At 28.3% G+C, this 21,496-nt stretch overlaps 1 long non-coding RNA gene across 1 annotated transcript in view; it reads right to left on the reverse strand.

The window, feature by feature from the left end:
• LOC129984131 (uncharacterized) overlaps positions 1 to 18,272 on the reverse strand; it is a 59,248-nt gene extending 40,976 nt beyond the window's left edge. The window contains exons 1-2 of the long non-coding RNA XR_008785471.1: positions 18,053 to 18,272; positions 9,720 to 9,826 (exon numbers count right to left, since the gene is read on the reverse strand). This is a non-coding gene — a long non-coding RNA (uncharacterized LOC129984131). The remainder of the gene's footprint in view (positions 1 to 9,719; positions 9,827 to 18,052) is intronic.
• Positions 18,273 to 21,496: the final 3,224 nt, after the last annotated feature.

Here is a 21,496-nt window from a genome sequence, read left to right on the forward strand (position 1 = left end):
CTGAAGATAATCAAAAAAAAAAAAAAAAAAATGAACCCACTTCTACGACAATGGACAGTTAATCCTAATGCAATACGACATTCTGATAGCTCTATTTCCATATGATATGGTATAAAAATTGTAACAATACCTCTACAGTAACATTTTAGCAAAGCTAATCTAAAATAACATGGCACAAAATTTGTGATAAATATCTTATTTTTAATATTCTAACAGTTTAGTTAACACAACAAGATTCCAAATTGTGACAGCTCATATTAGTAATCTAATAATCTAGTTTAAATAATTCAATGCAAAAATGTTTATTTCGCCATAATACGGTGGGAAAACTTCGGATAATGGGTGGGACATATCTCTTATTGCAAAACATTATGACATTTCCCCCATAATATAGTTATAGCACACGGAAAGATTATTGAATATATGTATATTTTTTCTATATTTCAAAATTTGATTCTGTTGAGTTACATATTTTAGAAAGCAAGAAAAAGAATTTGTGTAAATGAACGAAAATGTTCAAGGATATTTAATAAAAATTAATTGTCCTTAATTTTAAATTAGAAGTTCCGTCACCATTGATATTTTCTACCTATTCTCAAGATTTCTTTTATTATTGCATCGGAAGTCAATAACCTTATGTACAGAATAAAACGCTTTGATATCACCTCTTCATTGTTTAAGAACATGTTATTGGAAGAGACTAACAACATATTCTCGGTGATTTTATCTTCAATAAAAGGAGATGATGAGATTATTCGTTTCTTTTTCACTCGATTAATTATCCATTTTTCTTGACTAATCGCGGACAGGCTAAGTTTTAACGCCACTTTTACTATGAAAAGCCTTTCTTTGATCTAGAAACTGAATTTTCCGGCTATATTATCTTTGTAAAATCTCTTATAAAGTTAAAGGCTCGTAAAATGCGATTTTATATCTCGAGGGTATCTGCAGACGATTCATACTTTTTATTTTTTTCGACCATAGAAATCGATCATAAATCATTCGATAAGAAGAAAGAAAGAAAGAAATAAAAGTGTTATGTGCCAAACGATTTTTAAACCTTAGAAATCATGTATAGTATATAAAGAATATCTCCTAAGCGATCATTTATTTTTTTCACATTTTTATAAAAGTAAACCATTTATCATTCTTTTTATAAAATGAAAGTTTTTCCACAAGTATATAATCATTATTGTGAAAAAATAGGGTTTTTTTTAAATATATATATAGTTAGGTTTAGAGATTATTCATTGAACAATGAAACTGTATTAATAGCATTATTCAGAATATTTCTGCTGTGATGATAGCCGCTTACAATATAAGGAAGGTAAATCCTACAATGTAAAATTACGGCATTTGCTGCTTATTTTTATATATTCCTTTTCAGAAAGTTAATAAATTATTCTTATTTATTCTTTAATTTATTAATTAATTAATTCTTATTCATTCTTTTTTTAACTATTCTTTATTAGTCTTATTTATTAATAAATTATTCTTATTTATTCTTTTTTAAATTAACCTTTATTATTCTTATTTATTAATAAATTATTCTTATTCGTAAGTTCAAAATCAGCATAAGGATGGAATGTGAATGTAAATAGTTCTGTATACATGGAATTAATAAAAATTTATTTCGGTTCAACATTTTCTCATTTTTTTAGCTTCTTAAATATCTGAAAATGCACATTATTTGATAATAGATGCCTTTGGCGACCAGCTGGTTCGCTAGGAGTAACGCCCTTTAAAATTTCAATTAAATATCTATGTTTCTTGATCTCTTAATAGCTTTTTCAGTAAAATATTTTTAAATTTAAAATTTCTGTAGTCACATATTTCATATTATTATAAAAGCCTTACGATAATTTGTTCATTTTTCTATTTATCTCTCTACTTTGCTGTCAGCTGAGGTAAGATTTAAATCTGAATTTGAAATGGAAAAAATAAAACCTCACCAAATACAAAAACATGTTTGCTGAAACTGAACTATTTTTTTAAATTTGTTATTTTTTAAAAACAATGACTACAGAAAATCGAATCTTTCAATTCTAATCTTATGTGTACCACAGAATATTATTTTAAAATATAATTTATGCAATATTTCACAAAAATATTCAACAACAATTTCTCTGGTTCACCATAAAATTCAGTTTTATCTTCAAAAAGATTTAAATGCAGTAAATAATATTTTATTTCAATCAAGAGATCAAAATGTTTATTATTAGTGCAGATGGTTTAGTATTGTCACGTCCTTGTTTGTCAGTAAGATTAATTAAATAAATAAATAAAAGATTATAAAATTAAAAGTCGTGTAACACCCAAGTTTAACTACATTGCACAATACTAATAAGATTGTATTTCGCTCAACTTTTATGCATACAATACGATTTAGATATACAATTTTGCAGCTTTGAGAAGAGAATCGAATATTCCTTCGTTCTTTTGAATTCAAAATCAAATAAAAATTAAAAATTTTAATGTCAACCAAATTATTATTTAACATGCCATGTTTTTGTGTCGAGTTTATTCGTATAAGAAGATTCGTCAAATCGATAAGTCTTTCACAAAATTTGATTTATATCAAAAATTCTATTTACAAAATTATACGCCTAATTTCACCTGCGCAGTTTATAGGGGTTTTTGTAATCATCGTGTTTAAATTTAAGCGGACATACATTCAAATGCTCTTATCGTGACGAGTTTTGCAAAAAATTTAAATAGAAGTTATAGTTTCGGTGAAAAGACAACATACGAAATTTCATTGTTCTTGCTTTTAATGTCTTTGAGCTATTGTGTTCACAGACAGCCAAATATATTTCTAAAAATGATCTAATCAATTTAGGATCTTTTATGGGAAACCCACAAAAATTTCCAAACTGTATTTTTTTATAAATCATTTTTTTTTTTTTTTTGTATACTTGAAAAAATAGCAAGTATCTATCTTCTTTTATATTTTATGTAGGTTTACGGAAATCAAAAGCAATATGATGACAAACGGCAACAAAAGAGTGTGTCTTTTGAATTTATATAATAATACCTGTGTTTAAACTAGTGGCAGTGGTTTCCCCCAAAATTTTCTCTCTTATTCCCCAGTAAAATTCTTGCCTTATGCCTCCTCCTCACAAAACTGAGAATATTCGAAAGGAACGAATGAGTCCTTCTATTTTTGTTCTCATATATGAGAGTTATGGGCTTCATAGTATAATAAATAAACTTATGTATTAATTGCATGTACCTGGCAAACAATAGATAGAAAGATCAACCAGTGATATGAATCTGGCGAACGACTTTTGAATAATGAATTTTTTTTTCTTTTCTTTTTTTGGTGATTAAAGGTTGGCATCGTTGGCGCAAGCACCAGATGATCGAATATATTCTTTGGGTGTCTTTTTTCCCACAAACTGAAACCAAAAATGGATGTAGAACTCCAATTGTAGTCAAAAGATCACATACTTAATTTCATTTATTTAAGTCATTGAGAAGCATGAAACTATACCGGCCGCCAGAGGGTTAACCCCTTGATAGACTTACTTAAAATTTAATACGGATTTAACTTTTAGATGCTAATTTAGCGTACCAAATTTTATCTATCTCGCTCCTTAATTTTTTAGTTATTTGCATTTGCACAAGCGGATTAACAGATTTGACTGGAATGAGTTTTGTCCAAAATTTATCAGAAATCTACAATCACCATGTAAAGAACATATACAAAATTCCATTCATTTAGTTTAAAGCGTGTTTTTTTTTTTTTTTTTTTTTTTTTTTTTTTTTAGTTATGATGCTCACAGATAGACAGACGTAATTTTCCACGTTTTTTATTCTCATACTCACAAACAGACAGACAGAACTCTAAAATTGCTTGTTTCAGAATCGGCAAATTTAGAACGTAAAAATTCGTCAAAATTTCAAGTTCGATTTTTTTGACATTACATTTACAATACGTTTTATATGACAGTTACATTTCGTATAGCCGGCGTCCTGGCATAGGGGTAGCGAGTCTTCCCCGTGATCTGAGCGTCCTGGGTTCGAGTCCCGGTTCGGGCATGATTGTTCTATCTGTGAGATGTGCCCCCCTGTAGAAAGGGGCTGTGCAAGCGAATGAGTGATGCGTGAGTGGTAAAGTCGTACACTTGGGCCTAGTTGGCGCTACTATAAAAACAAGAGACGCTCCCCCACCGGCTTAAATCGCTGCCTTCGTAACGGCGGGCTTGTCCATGGCAAGTGCATAAGAAGCAACAACAACACATTTCGTATAAGCTGGCTGTTTATATTTCGTATAAAACAAAAGTAAAAACAATGGAGAAATAATACAAATAATAGAATGGAAAACGCATTTATCTGATTTAAAGTGAAAGTTTGTGCTCTGTTTAAAAAAAATCATAATTCTGAGAATAAAATTTATCGTTTCTGAATAGTATCTATTTCATTATCTATCAAGGTAAAGTAGATCAATAAACAAGGAACAAACAAAGATGTCCTTACAAAATTGCAATCTACCCTGATCTCATTCTTTTTTTCTAAGCAAATAATCCGGCAACACACTGATAATCTCCGTTTTGAAAGAATTTAAAAGGATTTGTTCCTATTTGCATACATCGAAGAAAGCAGCGATAAACAAAAGTGAGAGAATGGCATGTGCTGCAGCACGTTTTCGGATGATTCAAAGCTTGAAAAAAAAAAAATCAAACATCACTTTTTATCTCTTAAACAAGCGTTAACTAAATAGTGTCTCCTGATCCTAGATGATAAAAAAGACAATAAAAGAGCACCTGAAAAGTACTCACATAGATAATGACACTTTTTTTTTTCTTTCCCAAAACAGGCAGATAGATGGTTGGGTAAATATAAATTAAAAGAAAAAAAATTATCTTTTGTGTGTGTGTGTGACTCATATTCTAAATTTAGTGATAAGAAATGCAAGATGGGAATGACGAAGAACGGGAAAGCACATTTCATTAGTTTCAATAGTTACCTTCCAAAAAAAAAAAAAAATGTTAACGCTCGATTGCTGAAAATGACGAAAAAATTATGATAAAACTCTATGTTCTATAATAAGGCTGCCAAATCTTTATGGAAAAAAAAGAGAAGAATATACTTTAATCTTTTCAAATTTTACCAATTAAATCAGCAATACGAAAGAGCTTTGTTTAACGTTGTTTGGATCAGCAAATGGAATACTGGAAGCATTATGAAGTATAAATTTTTATATAGTCTCACCCCCCCCCCTCCATGTAGTCGTATTTAGTGAAATAATCTCAAAACACTAATACATATACTTTTAAAAATCCCTATATTCAGCGATTAAAACTTAACGAGTTACGAAGCATTGAATATCTCTATTTTAGGCAAGGCTGCCTCAAGGCAGATCATTCGTTTAATGATATCGATTTCCAGGTAGTCGTTGAAGTGTACTATAGTCTGAGGAAATGACTTCCAGGAAGGCATAAAAAATATTGACTAAGTTGATATCTTCTGCGCCATGACAATTTTCAATATTTTCTGATTGAATAAAAATTTTCTATAAAAAAAAGGAAAAAAGATGTGTATGTGTGTGGGATGGGGAGGAGGTTTAGTTGAAATTGAAATATCATGTTTTGCTTTGAGTGGATGCTCTTAGTGAAATGCTCCATTCATTATAAATTTCCGCCTACCAATATTTTTCTTTTTTTAAAAGAGATGTTTTCGTAATCAACATTTAGAATTCCCAGCAAAATTTCGATTCGGATGTGCATCAGAAATTAATTACGTTTTTTTCTGTCAAGGAATTAGGAAATAATTAATTCTGTACTTTAAATTTTCGTTTTTTTTTCTTAGTACTTCTTTCGAATTAATTGAGAGATGTTACTTTTGTTTTACAATACATGCACTTCCAATTTTTTTTCTTTATTTACCTGCCAATTATCCGTAAAAGCAGAGGTTTAATTTAAAAGAGGAGAAAATTTTTTAATCAGACACACAAAAAAATTATTATTTAGAAAAAGAAAGATGGCATCCGTAATGATTTTGTTTTTTACCTTTGGAATGTTTCTCTTTTTCATACAGATTTCGCGAATTGATAGTTTGTTTTTATTGTTTTTATTTTTAGATGTATGAACAGCACTTTAAAGAATTTTTCTTTTTCTTTTTTTAAATTTAAACAATGAATTAAAGAACGCCTTTACAAACAAAAACAATTTCAGCTACAATGAATTCGTTGTTTTGAGAAATAACCTTAAAAACTTCAGAATTTCTTGCTTAGTGAAATTTCGGATTATGGAATGGAGTCATATAACAGATGTTACAGTTCTACAATCTATAGAATGGCTGTCCATCATTTTATTCCATGCCGTGATATAAGAAATGAAAGATGGGATTATTCTTTTCAAATATTACTAATCACATCAAGCTCTAATTTTATGTGGACCACAATAAGTTATCATCAAGGAAAAATAATGCATTTTATTGAGTACTGTCTAAAAAATCGGGCATGTTCACCGATCACACATATTTCAACATATCACTTATAACTAGAAACCAAAAATAGTGCAGCATACGAAATATAAAAAACAAATATTTTCAACAGCGTCATAAAAATATTTTGAATGTATGTAAAATTCTTTTCCGACACATCATTTTGTCTTTGTTGTGTTCTGATTTTACAGCACAAATTTCGGACTCTCTTACTGGAATAAATAATTAAAAATAATATCTATACAAAAATATATTTATTTATATCGTCTGCCAGCTTAATTGTTTTACTATTCGTTCCCTGATTAAAAAAAAAATTAAAAATAGATATTTAAAAAAAAGCAACAATAATTTGCATGTGAATAAACGCATTTGTTTCTCAGTATCAGTGACAGATATTTTTTTTTCTAGGCAGATGTCTAAAGTCTTTGTAGCGGAGAATAATTGCAAATAATTAATTAAATTTTTTAAATCTATTATCAAAAAATTAATTTCTAAAAAATACGAATTTTATGAATAATAAAATTATTTATTACAATGTGTGTTTGTGTAGAATAATTTAAATAGTTATTAAATAAATTAAAATTGAAGTAATCATTTTTTAAAAAATATATTGGAATATTAATTATTCTTTAATTGGTTATATTGTTTTTCACTTGACAGGCCTTACAAAATAAAAATGTTTAACGTTATATTTGTTTGAAATTTATCACTATTTATAATTCTTCATAATATTCGAATGCTTATATTTGATAGTAAAAAATCATTAACTACTAAATTTTGGTTAATTTTTCAATAATTTAATTGCTTTATTTTTAAATAAATAAATTTAAAATAAATAAATAAGCACAGCACACATATATTCAAATAAAGTTCACTAAAATAAATCATTAACATGTTGGTCAACTTGTAAAAATGAATATAGTATTCATTTTGGAAGTGAGTGGCAACAGTATTGTTAAACTATCTTGCCAATATAGCACTCTATTCTTTGCCTCATCATTCAATGAAAAAACGTGTGTTATGGAAAAGTACATTTTCTCGTTAAAAAATAGGATCCGAAATTTAATAAATGTCTGTAGTTTGGATATGAAGACTACATGCCGAATTTCATCCATCTAGATTAATATTTTTAGTTATTGCATTGTCGTAAATTAACGAAAATTGCAAAATTAAAACCATAAATTTGCGAAAATAGCAAAATCACAAATTGCGTATTTACGAGATTATTGTTTCTTTAAATAACCGCATATAAATACAATAAATTCACGTTGCATTTCATTCCCAACCAGATAGGAAAATTTAAATCAGTGTTTCAGAAAAACAAAGAGAGAAATAAAACTAAAATCGAATATTTTTTTCACTAACATTATTACTCACTGTTCAATGCTGTGTTTCAATATAAGTAACGCACGGATTATATATTATTACAATTGAAATTCTTAGTTGGCGCCCTTTTCTCAATTCGCGCCAAACTAATACAGATCTAATTCCAAAGACTAACTTCTTCTTCACAAAATGAGTCAGAAAAGTGTGACTCAAGGATTTTATCACTTGTGTTGCGACACAATGAGTCACCGGGATTTCTGTCAAAGTCGAAACTTCAAAACGTTCCCGATTTGTTGGCATTTTTCTCGAGTCTTCGAACTTCATATCACAAAGATTGCTTAAATGTGGCCAACTAATTTATTTACGTTTAAAAGAAATAATGAAATATCATCAGAGATATCGGAATAATTTGTTACTCGATTATCATTAGAAGAATGTGCTGATATCGAACAAGACTTGCTATATATTAGTTTATAATGAAAATTTTACGTTACGAAGTATAATAAAAATACGAAGGTAAAAGTACGTATACGAAATATATAAAAAGAGAAAGTATTGTATCCACGTTTTAGACCTGCCTCAGTTCAAAAAACATATTTTTAGAAAATGTTCCGTCTGTCTGGAACAAAGATAACTCAAAAACGATTTGAGCTAGACGGTTGAAATTTGGTATACGGACTTTACACCAAATTTACGGATTTCTATCAAATTTTGTGTAAATTCTGTTCAAAGGAAGTCTATCTGCACGGTTGTTCGAATATAAATTTACACGATGACTACCAAACGAAGAGTGCTAGATAAATTAGATTTAGTACACAGATTTAGCATCTGTAGTGTAGATACCTGTCAAATTTTGAGCTAAATCCAACTATGGGTTGACTGTCTGTCGGTCTGTATTTTCAGAAACATGTAAACGCGATAGTTAAAAAATGCATTGACTTAAATATATCAAATTTGGTATGAGAATTTGTGACTACATGTGTAGATTTATCTCAAATTTTATTCGAATATACAAATGTGATTTTCTTATACTATTAACCACATGCCAAAAATTATCCGCCAAATAAATAGCCAAGTATCACACGATAAATTCAGTTCTAAATTCACGCCAAAAATTAATATTTCGTAATTGTTGTACGTCAATACCATGCAAGGCATTCTCTGACATGATAAATTTGTAAAAGAGTACGCGAGAAGGTTTTGGCGAGACCTCTCCCACTGGTTGGAATTATATTCATGCGTGTATATATGCCTGTGCATGATGATTCAGAAACGATTTGAACTAGATGGTTGAAATTTGGTATATGGTTTCTAAATCGTATTTGTAGATTTCATCAAGATTTGAACGGAAATTTATTCAGAGGAAGTCAGTCTGCCTGGCTGTCTAACTATAAAACGAAGAGGCTAGATAAAAACATTTAGAACACAGATCTAACATTTTAAGAGTAAATATTGAATAACATTTAGAACACAGATTTAACATTTTAAGTGTAAATATTTATAAAAATTTGGGCCAAATCCATCAAGTGGTTGGTCGTCTGCATTTTCACAAGCATGTAAACATGACAACTCAAAAGCGCAATTACTTTGTATGAAATTCGATATGAGTCTCTGACCAGAATTCCAGTTCTGTGTCAAATTTTGATTTTAATCGGTTGGAAAAAAGGCGTTCAAAGCGCATCCTATTTTCTTGTACTTTTTTATTGACCGTATTCCAGCGATTAATCGTCAAAGATGACACACTAATACTTCTACTAATAATAGCACGCTAATAATAAAATGAAATCTACAAAAACAGTTCTACTCAATCTTCTATTAGAAAGAATACTATTTTATTTTTCATTAAATTTTTAAATTACAAATAGTACAAAACTGAATCCTTTCTCTTTTTTTTAAGTATTTAAAAAAACATTTTAAATGATAAATATATGCTTCAAATTATATACCTTGGGAGTGAACAGGTTCATGATTTTCTAGCAAAAAATTCGATGATCAATTTCTCTCCATATTCTTCTACAGGTTGTTTTCCCTTTAATTTGCTTTTGTATTTTACCTGAAAAATAAAAAAATAATATGATTAAAGTCATATGAAAGCATAAAATAAAAGCGTTTCACTTACTTACTTGTTCAATAACGTTGATAAAAGTTCTTTAATTTATTCTATCACTTTCACAATTATACAGAACAAATTGACTTTGATGTAACGTCTGAGACTGCGAAATCACATAAATTGATTAAATTACACAGTTGTTAACGGTATTGTTAATTTCAAAACTGATGAAATGGCTGTCATTTTCTATTTAAAACTAAGTAAATAGTATTTCGTGATTTCGATTTAATTTTAATTAAATATTGTTGCCATATAAGAGGTGACATTTAGCAGATTTTGAGGAAAAAAAATGTCAATATTCCATAATAATTAAAATAAAGAGTTATGAAAGGAGTGTGTTTAAGCTCTGAATTACTGAATGTGATTCAAATCCTAGTTTATTAATATTTATTAAATCAGAGCCTCACGATAATACAATTATGTTTTGATCTTTATATCTTTTATAAAAAAAATGTGCTCTACTTTTCAGTAAACCAACAACAGCTTTGTTTTAAAACGATTTTTTATTTTTATACTAAACAATCGTGTCATTTATTTAATACTTTCGAACACATAACTTAACAGAAAATCGTTAACACATCTAACCTGAGCTAGTTGTCACAAAAACATGTTCTAATTAAACGATAAGAAATGAGATTGAAACAATAGAATAAAAAGCTAGAGATCTGAAAAAAGATTGCGTGTTTTTGAACCATCATATGAAAAAATAAATCTTACCGCAACAAAATAAGTAAGTTCTTCAAAAGGACTGTAATAGGAGGTAACTTAATGTCTTTTCATGTCAATCAAATAAAGAATCAGAATGAATAAAAATTTATTATCAAAGTTTCATTGAAATAAATGCCGCATTCATGTAACAAATCCAGATACAACTTTCTTTCATGCATTGTCAATTTTTTTTTATGCGTGGCTTTATATGTTTATCAATGACAAACCTCAACTGATCTTAAAAACACAGAACAAAACTGTGCTATAAGTATATGACTGATGCTGAATAGCAAGTGATTTCAGTATTTTCTATTTATTTAGTTATTTCATTTCATATCATCTAACATCTAATAGCAGACGATTTCTTTATTTGCATGTATTATTTATTGTAAGTGATTTATATATTCATTTATTTAGTTATTTCATTTCATATCAGCTAATATTTAATTGCAGACGATTTCTTTATTTGCATATTATTTAGACATTTTATTGAAAATGATTTATAAATTCGTTTATTTATTTAGTTATTTCATTTCATATCTGCGAATAGATTATTGCTTTGGTTATTGCTTTCTTTATTTGCGCATATTATTCGATTTAATTAGTTTATTGCAAATGATTTATGTAATCATTCATTTATTGTACGTTTATTGGGTAATGAGTGGTATTATCTAAAATATCATTCGACAATTCTTTTCATATTCTAGAAATAATAGAAATGAGTTATATTTGTTACGAAAAAGAAATATATTGTATTCTTAACTATTGTCTACAGAATAACTCAGGTCGAACAAAACTGTAGCTTTCTGAATTGCATATAAAAGTGGTGTAATAGCTACGATGCAATTACACAAGTCAACTTCTTTCTTCCAAAATTAAATGCGTCAGACAAGAAAAGTCTTTCATCATCCAATATAATGAATTCGCTGTATCAGAAGAAGAAATAAAAATAAAAAATAAAAAAATTCTGAATAAACAGATTGCGTTAGATAGCAAGCAAATGTATTCCTTCATTTATGGAACGAAATTTAAATTAAAGTTTCTAATTAATGGGTTTGCCTCTTAAGTTAAGACCCGAGTGCTTTGTTGACATTTGAAAAGCTAAATGCATCTTCAACATAAATTAACGATGTTCTAAAAGCGAAAAATTTAAAGCATTATGGTTTCTTATTTTTCCTAATGGAATTTGATAAATGAAAGTACAGGAAAAAATTTATTATACGTGGGATTTCAGAATGCAAACACTTTTAAATTATTAATTCATATTCAAAATAAAGCAGAATCAGTAAACGTTAATAAACGTTATGTTTCAAATCGGGGGGGAGAAAGCTTCTGTCAGTTTTTGGTATTAAAAAAGGATGCTGTTAGTAAAATGGAATTTGTTAGATAAAAGAAGGCTATTTTTCGTCATATGTATTTGAAACTAAACTTTAATCAAAATAAATGGCAACAAAAGAAAATATTCCCTTTTCACAATACAATGCCTATGCGAACCAGAAAAAAAAATTTGCAGAAAATTAGTTTTCTGAAGATTTTTAATAAAAGCAAAATTTAAATAATTTATAAAATTAACTTTCGTTATTTGAATTATTAATTTTCAAATATCAATAAATTATTTATGATTGGAATTCTTAATTATTTATAATGACAAAATTTCTATATATTCAACAGACATCTTAAAATAGGATTTTTAATACTACAACATCCACAAGTGTTAACCCTAGTGATAATTAGCTTCTTCTTTCTTCACTAATCTAAGAGATAAAATGAACTCAGTTGATTCTTATGCTCAGCGATTGCTTATGATAAATGCTGATGCCAAGTCCTTTTTCCTCCTGCAATCTATACACTCATTTTATCGTCTTCTATCATGAGATAACCATAATTGTCTATTGAATAGAGTCTAGAACAGTAAGTTCACTAAAAATCAAATTAAAAACTACTAACCATTCAAACAATATTTTTGATAAATTAACAAAGACGTTTTTTCTCTTTTGGGACAAAGGTTTTGAATCTTCTGACGGGAATCTCTCTCCCTCGCTGTATTTTGTTGGTTGAATTAAAAAAAAAAATGGGCTATGCATTCTAATGAATTTGGTTCTATTCTTGTTAGAAATATATAAAACATTCAGAAATCACAGAACATAACTGGATCATAATCATCTTGGCTAATTGAAAACTCGATTGATAAAAACTAAATTTTAATCAAGGTTTCATTTTATTTAATAAAGTCATCCACAATTGTTTATTTGAAATTATAAATTTAAATTTAAATTAACTCGATTCTATTATTGATTTTTGCTGTTTCTTTTGCATTTTAATAGTGATTTTTTATTCTCAAAAGAATATTTTCCCTTCGGAACAAAGCGGAATTTTCCCGACATATTTCCATGCCATTTTCTTTGTTTAAAATGTATAGAATTTGTTCATATTACGCTTAAAAGTGGAACTGTATTTCTATTATAATTCTTTAATTAATTTTTTGAGATATAAAATTTCACCTCCCTGTAAAGATCTTTTATAAGTCTCCGTGTTAAAAGAGTTTATACTAGTCAGGTAAATTTGGATCAAAGCCAATTTTTCCACCCTCTTTGCATGAAAATCAACTGCAGTGCCAGTTTTAATGCTCTTTTCTGAAAAATTCGGGCTATATGTTTCTTCACTGAACAAGATATATTAAAAAATTTTTTAAAGTCAATTCCTACTTTCGCAAGAATTGAACTTGTATTCTTCACCTTCACGTGAAAAACACAAATCCTTGCATTTTACGGATCTAGCTACTGCTTGCCGTTTTCCATCTTCATTTCAAACTGCTAAAACTCTATTTAAAATATTAAAAATTAATTAAATTTAATAATTAATGAATTAATACTTAAAAAACTGTATAAACATCAAGTGTCATCCACTATAAGTTTAAAAAAAATGTATTTGAACTTGAGTGGATGAATAAAAATTATTTTATTAACGATTGAAATTTTGAACAAGATATATAAACATATATAGGGAGAGTGTGAATTGTTGTTCTTTCTAATGGCACTTGTCATGGACAAGCTCGTTGACGAAGACAGCGATTTTAAGTCAAAAGAGCGTCTCTTGTTTTAATAGTGCCAACTAGGGCCAAGAGTACGTCTTAGCTACTCAATCCTCACATTCGCTTTCACAACCCCTTTTTACAGAGGGATCACATTAACACATAGAACAGATAAATAACAACCCTGCCCGGACCGGGATTTGAACCCAGGACGCCCAGATTACGACGAAGCCGCGCTACACCTAAGCCATGATACCGGATAGGATGTGAACTAATAGTAGGAATTGAAAAATAAGGAAACCCAGTTCAATTTTCAAGTACCGGCTCGTTGAAGAAAGATTTCGTTTGATAGAGGTCCATATAATCGAGACTCGGTTGCATCAGAGTATTCAATTTTGGAATTTCGAAAACATTATGATAATAATTACGGTTCCTTAAATATTTAAAACCAAATGACAACATGATACTTCTTTATATACTTTAATCTTACATTTTTAAAGAGTTTTAGATTATATAATGAATGCATTAAATTTAGTTGGAGAAGGTAAAACGGAGAATAAAAGGCAATAAATTGAAAACCGGCTTATCTGCATTTTAAAGGATTTCACAAAATAATCGTAAGCAAAACAATCGGAATAATTTTTACAAATACGTCTTTCAGCTTAATTCTAAAGCCCGCAAGAGGTGAAACATATTTTAATATTAAAAATAAACCAAACGATAAGTGAAAATGAAAATAAAAAGATCAGAAATATTAAAAATCATTCGAAGTTATAAATTTTCACAATTTATAGTGGCAACATATCATCCTTCTTGTGAAATTTCCACAAGATTACGTCATCAGGAAGGAAGAGTGTATTTTCTTTTCTGCCTGCGATATACATTGCCTCAATCTCATTGTTTTGTTTTCGCTTCTTTGAGTTATTTATTTATCTTTGTTTTACGTCTCCTGCCACTTTACTCCGGAAATATCATATTCTTCGGAAGCACGTAACTTGTACCGATTTCCGTTGTAAAAAAAGGAAGAGAATAAAATATTTTTAGCAAAGGAAGCAGTGGAAAGAAATTGTTTACCAAGTGGAAATCCAGAATACTTTTTTATTTGATTCGTAAAGAAAAAGTAGCTACTTTTTTAAAATAAAAATGAATAAAAAAAACTTTTCTCTCACAAAATAGGAAAAGTTTCTTTTGTAAACATTTTAATCAACTGTTATAAAATTTTTTATTTTCGTCAATTTTGCGAGAAACATTTAAATAATTGACATTTTTAAAAAAAAACTTTATTAAATTTACGCAAAGTAATCGTTTGTAGAAAACTATATCTCACAATTATTTAAACTATAAATTACTGTTTTTTTTGCATAAATAATGTTACAAATTTATTTGATTTGAAATTGATTTTTGATTATTCTTCAATGCTGTATCACATATCGCTGTTTAAAACTTCTTTCTGTACAAAAATAAAGGATTAAAAATTATAATTTACTTATTTTGCTTATATTATGAAAACGAAATGTAAAATAAAGAAAATAATTTATATTCAAGTTTTCGAAAAATTACCATAAGATGTGTAATATAATTTATTAAAGCAGTGATTAATGATTTGTAGCAAAATAATTTCCTTTTTAATTGCACTTTTATTTAATCTCTAGATTAAATTAGTAAATTCTGAAAACAGGCCGAACTTATTCCCATTTGTTTGCTTGAATTTTCTAATAAATATTTAAATTAAAAAGTGAAAATCGTCTAAAGGAAACTTCAAGTGTTGATTGATGGGTCTTCCTGGAGGCGGCTATTGAAATAGTTTGAAATAAGCGAAAATGGTGACATTCAAAGTTTTATAATTTCGTTGTTTTATTTGCGAAGCATGGATTCTATATAAAATTAGAAAATATCAAGTTCATTTTACTAAACAGACTAATTTAATTAAGGAATTGCATGGATGTTTATATTTCGTATTTTTATAAGAATATTTATTGATCAAATAAATAAAATAGATATATTTAGGCGATTTTAAGAATATTTCCCATTTGGAAGTATATACCGGTTTCAAATGCCTTAGAAAATAATTATTAAATCGCGATTAGACTGAACAACCTGTATATAATGCTGAGTGCTTTAATTCATTTATGTCCAGTTTTATAACTTAAATTTACTAAATTTGATTGCAATTTACATTTTCTTTTATTACGCATATCATTACTTTTCATAAAAAGGAAGTAATTTTAGCGAGCTAGAATCCGAAATTGAACCATTGTGAAGTCACCGGAGAGATACTCAAATGAAGCCAAAAGTAAAAAAGAGATATCAATTTTTAATTATTTAGTTAAATTCAACATTTTTATATAAGGTACAATAATACGAAACAGAGATATTATTTCTTTGCGCAGTCATTTTAATGGTAAAGAAATAGTTTTACCTATAGCTCTAACGAATGCAGAATGGATGCCGGGTCGATGACTTCTGCCTTGGTAACAAATTTGGAGACACAAAGGAAAGCTCTCGAAATTGCTGGAATTTTGGTGATACCTGGATTAGGTGCGAAGATACGATATCCTTCTAGAAACTCCTTTGACTTACCACGGAAATTATATAAAGCTGAGCGAAAGAGTTGAAATCAGTTGATTTGAGCTTAACTCAGTAGTTGAACGATATCTTTTCCATCAGTGTTTTGTGCTGTTGGATTGATTAATAGCGATTTTTTATATGTATGTAGCAGATATTTGCAAATGCTGTTTTATAAGCGTTTTGTTTACGTTTTGTGTTTCATATAAAATAAAGCAACATTATCCGTAGCCTATTGGGCTGTTCACCATTCACACACAGAACGTTTTTTTTTTTTTTTTTTTTTTTTTAACAACGTTAACCACGGGCGTGTTCTCCTTTCAACTTTCATTTACATTAACATAATAGGATACATTTCCAAGTTTAAAATAAAATAAAGAAAAAGAGTATGAATCTTGCTAGCCTTTCTTTATTCGATTATGTTTTAACGATACTGGTAATAAGACCACATAACAAATTTCTTTCTTATAATCCATTGCAAGTTATCGCATACATAATCATAAATATACAGACGATCAACATTTTGACACCTATTACACCTATATATAATTCTTTGGATAAAATTATATACATCATTTAATCCATCAAGACTTTAGTGTTTTTCAGTTCTCGTGTCCACAAATGGTCAGCCATACAAACAGAAAGTTTGATAAAAATCTACAAGTTTGATGGAAAGACCACCAACCAATTTCCATGCCAGTATGTCATTGCATTTTTGAAATATGTTCGCAGAAATATATCATTCCGAAAGTATGTTTTTCGCATTAAGAAAAATCTGTTCTTATAGGAATATTTCCTCTATGTATTTCGTATACAAAAAAAAAAAAAAAAAAAAAAAAAAAAGTTACAATTTTAAGGGCAGTAAAAAATAGACGGAAAAAAAAAGGAGCACATGAAAACTACTATTTTTGGAAGTCTGTCCTAATCCAATACGTTAAGCTGTTTTCATTGTTACCATTCAAACAGAAAATTGCAACTGAGGAAAAAAGACGATTATTTTTATCCTGGGTGATAGATAAGTTGCAAAAACTAATTTCAATTTTATGTTCAGTATTCGATCACGAATTTAATTTCTTGGTGAATTTTTAAAATTATTTAATTATTGTGCACGATATAGTAAGCAACTTCATATTTAAAATAAATGCCCACCAAAATTCATGATAGCGCGTAATAAATTGAAATCCGCAGCACTGATGCCACCATCAAATAGAAACAGATGCGAGTTGCCATTTTCTCCTTCTGATTATAATTAAACACCATTTCGTTTTTTTTTTTTTTTAAGAATGTATTAAGAATAAACATAAAATAAAGGAACAGATTTATGGATTACATTATATTATTCTTAAAATATTCCATTTTTTTTTTCTTACAATTACTACGATCAAAAAATTTTAGCATGTCTATGAATTCCTTAAACCTTTCTAATGGTATGTCTTGATTTGTTACTTAATTATTATTTAATCAAATTAATCAATTAATCAAATTAAATTTATTTAATAAGCTAGATGGATCCTTTTTCTTAAATCGCTCTCATTCCTAAAAATATTTTAACATACCATGACTGGAAAAAAATGGCATTTTAACGAAGAAGAAAAATAATTTTTGAGTAATAGAATATCAATGAAACCATTCAATCATTCCCAATGTTCCAAATAAGAATACTTTTTTCCTTTTTTTTTTCTTCCATTTTTCCCTCAACTACCAAAAGGCAGATTAATTTCACTCAACTAAATACATTCGACAAAACTGAATCGTCAATTGCTTGGCTGACAAAGTCTGAATACCCACTACGCAGATAAAGTGACACTCAAAATTCCGTACGAGGTCTCTTTCAGGACTAATTAGCCTAGCTGCTTTGTACTTACCCCAAAAATTACGAATCTTGAGGAGTAACGATCTGTTATATCCATTTAATAGCGAATCCGTATGTAACACAAGTCGGCTCCTCGCAGTCAAGAAACACAAATCCGCTGTCCATCAAAAGTCTCAAGTCATCAGTTTCTCCCACCATTAACTGTCGACCGTGTAATCCCACGTTTTAATCCGGATCAGTGGTAATTTTAAACTCCGTCTCACATCTCACAATTTCTTAACATCAAAAGTAAAAGAAAAAAAAAAAAAAAGCAGAAGATAGAAGGGGGGGGGAAAAAAAAGAAGTATATAAAAAGAAGATGGCAATTTCGTTAACTAGGTTGATTTCATTTTCTTCCTCTCCCGCTTTTTGGTCCATTACCGGGTTAACGAAATTTGAGGAAATGCACTACTCGTACTTTCCACTTTAAGTTTTGTCAATAGCTTAAGCAAACCCAATTATTTGGCGGGAATTTTCCAGAATAGAATAAAAAAAGGGAGAAAAGGGAAAATTTGTGAGACTGCGGAAGATTCTTTTTCCCCGTCTTCCATTTGTATTTTTTCTTTGCATTTATTGCAGACGATTTTCTTTTCGATCATTTTTTTTTCAGATACTTGTGCGATAAATTTGTTGATGTAAAATTTTTGAATTCTTCTTTTCCGAAACTCTTGGAAAATGCGCACTTTAATATTAAAATAGATAATTCTTCTTTTAAATAAAAGGCAGTGAATTAAAATTAATTCTATTAGAACATGTGTTAAATTGCAATTATTATTTATTATATTCTTCGATAAAAGCAAAAGTATTTCTATATATAGCATCTTAATATCACGTAAGAAAAATTATTTCTTTTGCTGATATATTTGATATAAACGTCTCCAAAAGATTTTTCAAATATTAAATCTTTTAGTTACTAATATGTTTCCGAGTATGAAAGTTATAATCGCCCATCGAATAAATAACTCCTTGTGTAATCCATCTGTTCCTGTTCAAAAAGTGTTTATAATGTACATTCATTTAAAACCTATTCTCATATTCGCCAAGAATTTGTTTTCATGTTCGTTCAATTCGTCTTCATATATTGATAGGAAATATTAAACTAATGCTACAATACATAAAATAATGTAAAACGTTTTTAAATAGATAAACAGTAGACATTTTTTCAATGAGCTATAAATATCAATTTCATAAAATAAACCATCTAATTACAAATATTTCTTTTTAATTTCTTCATCCAAATACCTGTTTAAATTTCAACAGATAAAATCTTGTATGATTGAAAAGTAATTAACATCTTTTTCCATTTTTTTCCTTCATCATTATATGATGAAGTATATAATTGTTCCGTTTTTCATGATTGTCTCTCTTTTTCTGGTATCCAGATATATTAGATGGATATCTCATGATGCATTTAAATATGCCGCATAAATTTAATTTTTTATTTACTATCCGTCTATCAAAAGAAAAATCAAGTGGTTTCTGATTGAACGTGCTAATAATGTTTAGTTATTTGTTAGGTAATAAGTGAAATTATATTTATCAGACGATTTAACTTTTATAAATTAATTCCATTATGAAAATTTAGTAAACTAATTACTGTTTTTCTTAATTTTAGTTTCTTGCGAAAACAAATTGGTTTTGCAAAATTATTTTATATTTTTCCTCTTTATCACAATTATGAAGCCGATAAAAATCGTTGAACTTAGAACTACTAAATTTCATAGTGTCTTTTGCAGTATGTGTTTTTTATTGAAAAGAAAGCTTTTTGAAAAATTTAATCCTATTTTTAGTTTTTCCGATTAATTTTTGTGCATTTAAAGGTTTTTATCGAAATGTTAACGTTTCTCTTCAATACTTTCAGAGTATATTATAAAGTTGAACCATCTTTACATCGGTGTAAAATTCAAAAAAATAATTTTTTAGTGATATCAAGTGATACTTAAAAACTTATTGAAAAACGCTTTTCATTCATTACAGTCTCTAATTTACCTCTTCGTTTCAATGATATTAAATACAATTTTTTATATGTATATTATTTTGCTACAATTAAGAGCAACTTTTTAAATTTAGCATAAAGATGGACGAATAAGTCCTAAAATATAATTCTGCTAACACAACTAACCTTATTAAAAAACTGCATACTCTTAGGAATAATTTGAAACAGTTACAAACAATGTACATGGATGTTTAAAGTTCTGAAAAATTAAATTACTTGGTTAAAATTTTAATGCAGAGATACACTGCCAAATAAGCATTGTTTTTTTATTATTTTGTTTCCTTCATTTTCATTTAATTACTTTTACAACAAAACATTGACATATCCCTTCTAATTATTTTTTTTCTCTTGAGCAGTTTGAAAGATATTTGGAAGACAATCAATTCATGCAGTTGTAATCTAATTTGCAATATAATTTATATCTAGCATTCTGTTTTATATCAGCGTCCATATTTTTAAATATTGACTGTAGGAAATTCAAATAATTTAAACATAAAAACAAATTTTCTTACACACGAAGAAAATGTTTTTGTAATTGATATATTTTAAAATATTAATGTTTTTTTAGCTGGTATTATACCTGTAAATTGCGTGATGCGTTAAGTGCAGAATACAATGGCTGATGCAAATGATAGACGAATCAAATAAATGAATCAAAATAGACAAAGACAAAATAGGCGAATCAAATGAATGAATAAAAATAGACGAATCAAATAGATGAATCAAATGAATGAATAAAAATAGACGAATCAAATAGATGAATCAAATGAATGAATAAAAATAGCCGAATCAAAATAAACTGAGGCAAAATAGAGGAATCAAATGAACGAATAAAAATAGACTGAGGCAAAATAGAGGAATCAAATGAACGAATCAAAATAGACTAAGGCAAATTAGACGAATCAAGGGACGAATCAAATGGACGAATCCAAATAGACGAATGCATTATAGAAATATTATCATACTACGATATTTCGAATTAGCGATTCGAATTATCTTCACACACATAGCTTTTGATAATTGATGTTGCGAAATGCAAATGTTTGCCTACCAAATTTAAAATAAGAAATAAATAAATAAAAAATCGGCAAATTATTAATACAAAATCATCTTTCTTTTTCATTTTCTCGTATACGTAATATAGAGAAAGTAGAGTAATCGTCAAGAAATTCGAATTTGAGAATTTGACGAATCTACGTTCCAGACCTCCCTGAGTTCGAAAAACACTATTTTTGAAAATGCCCGTCGGTTTGTCTGTGACAAAGATCACTCGAAAAGATTTTGAGCTAAACGGATGAAATTTGGTATACGATTTTAACACCATATTTGCAGATTTCTATCAAATTTTGAATCAAATCTGTTTCTCAGGAAGTTCGCCTGTCCGGTTGTTCGAACATAAGTTAAAACCATATCTACAAAACGAAAAGAGCTAGACAGGCAAAATTCGGCGTACATATTTAA

This window comes from Argiope bruennichi, chromosome 9, assembly GCF_947563725.1.
Source record: "Argiope bruennichi chromosome 9, qqArgBrue1.1, whole genome shotgun sequence".
Lineage (NCBI taxonomy): Eukaryota > Metazoa > Arthropoda > Arachnida > Araneae > Araneidae > Argiope > Argiope bruennichi.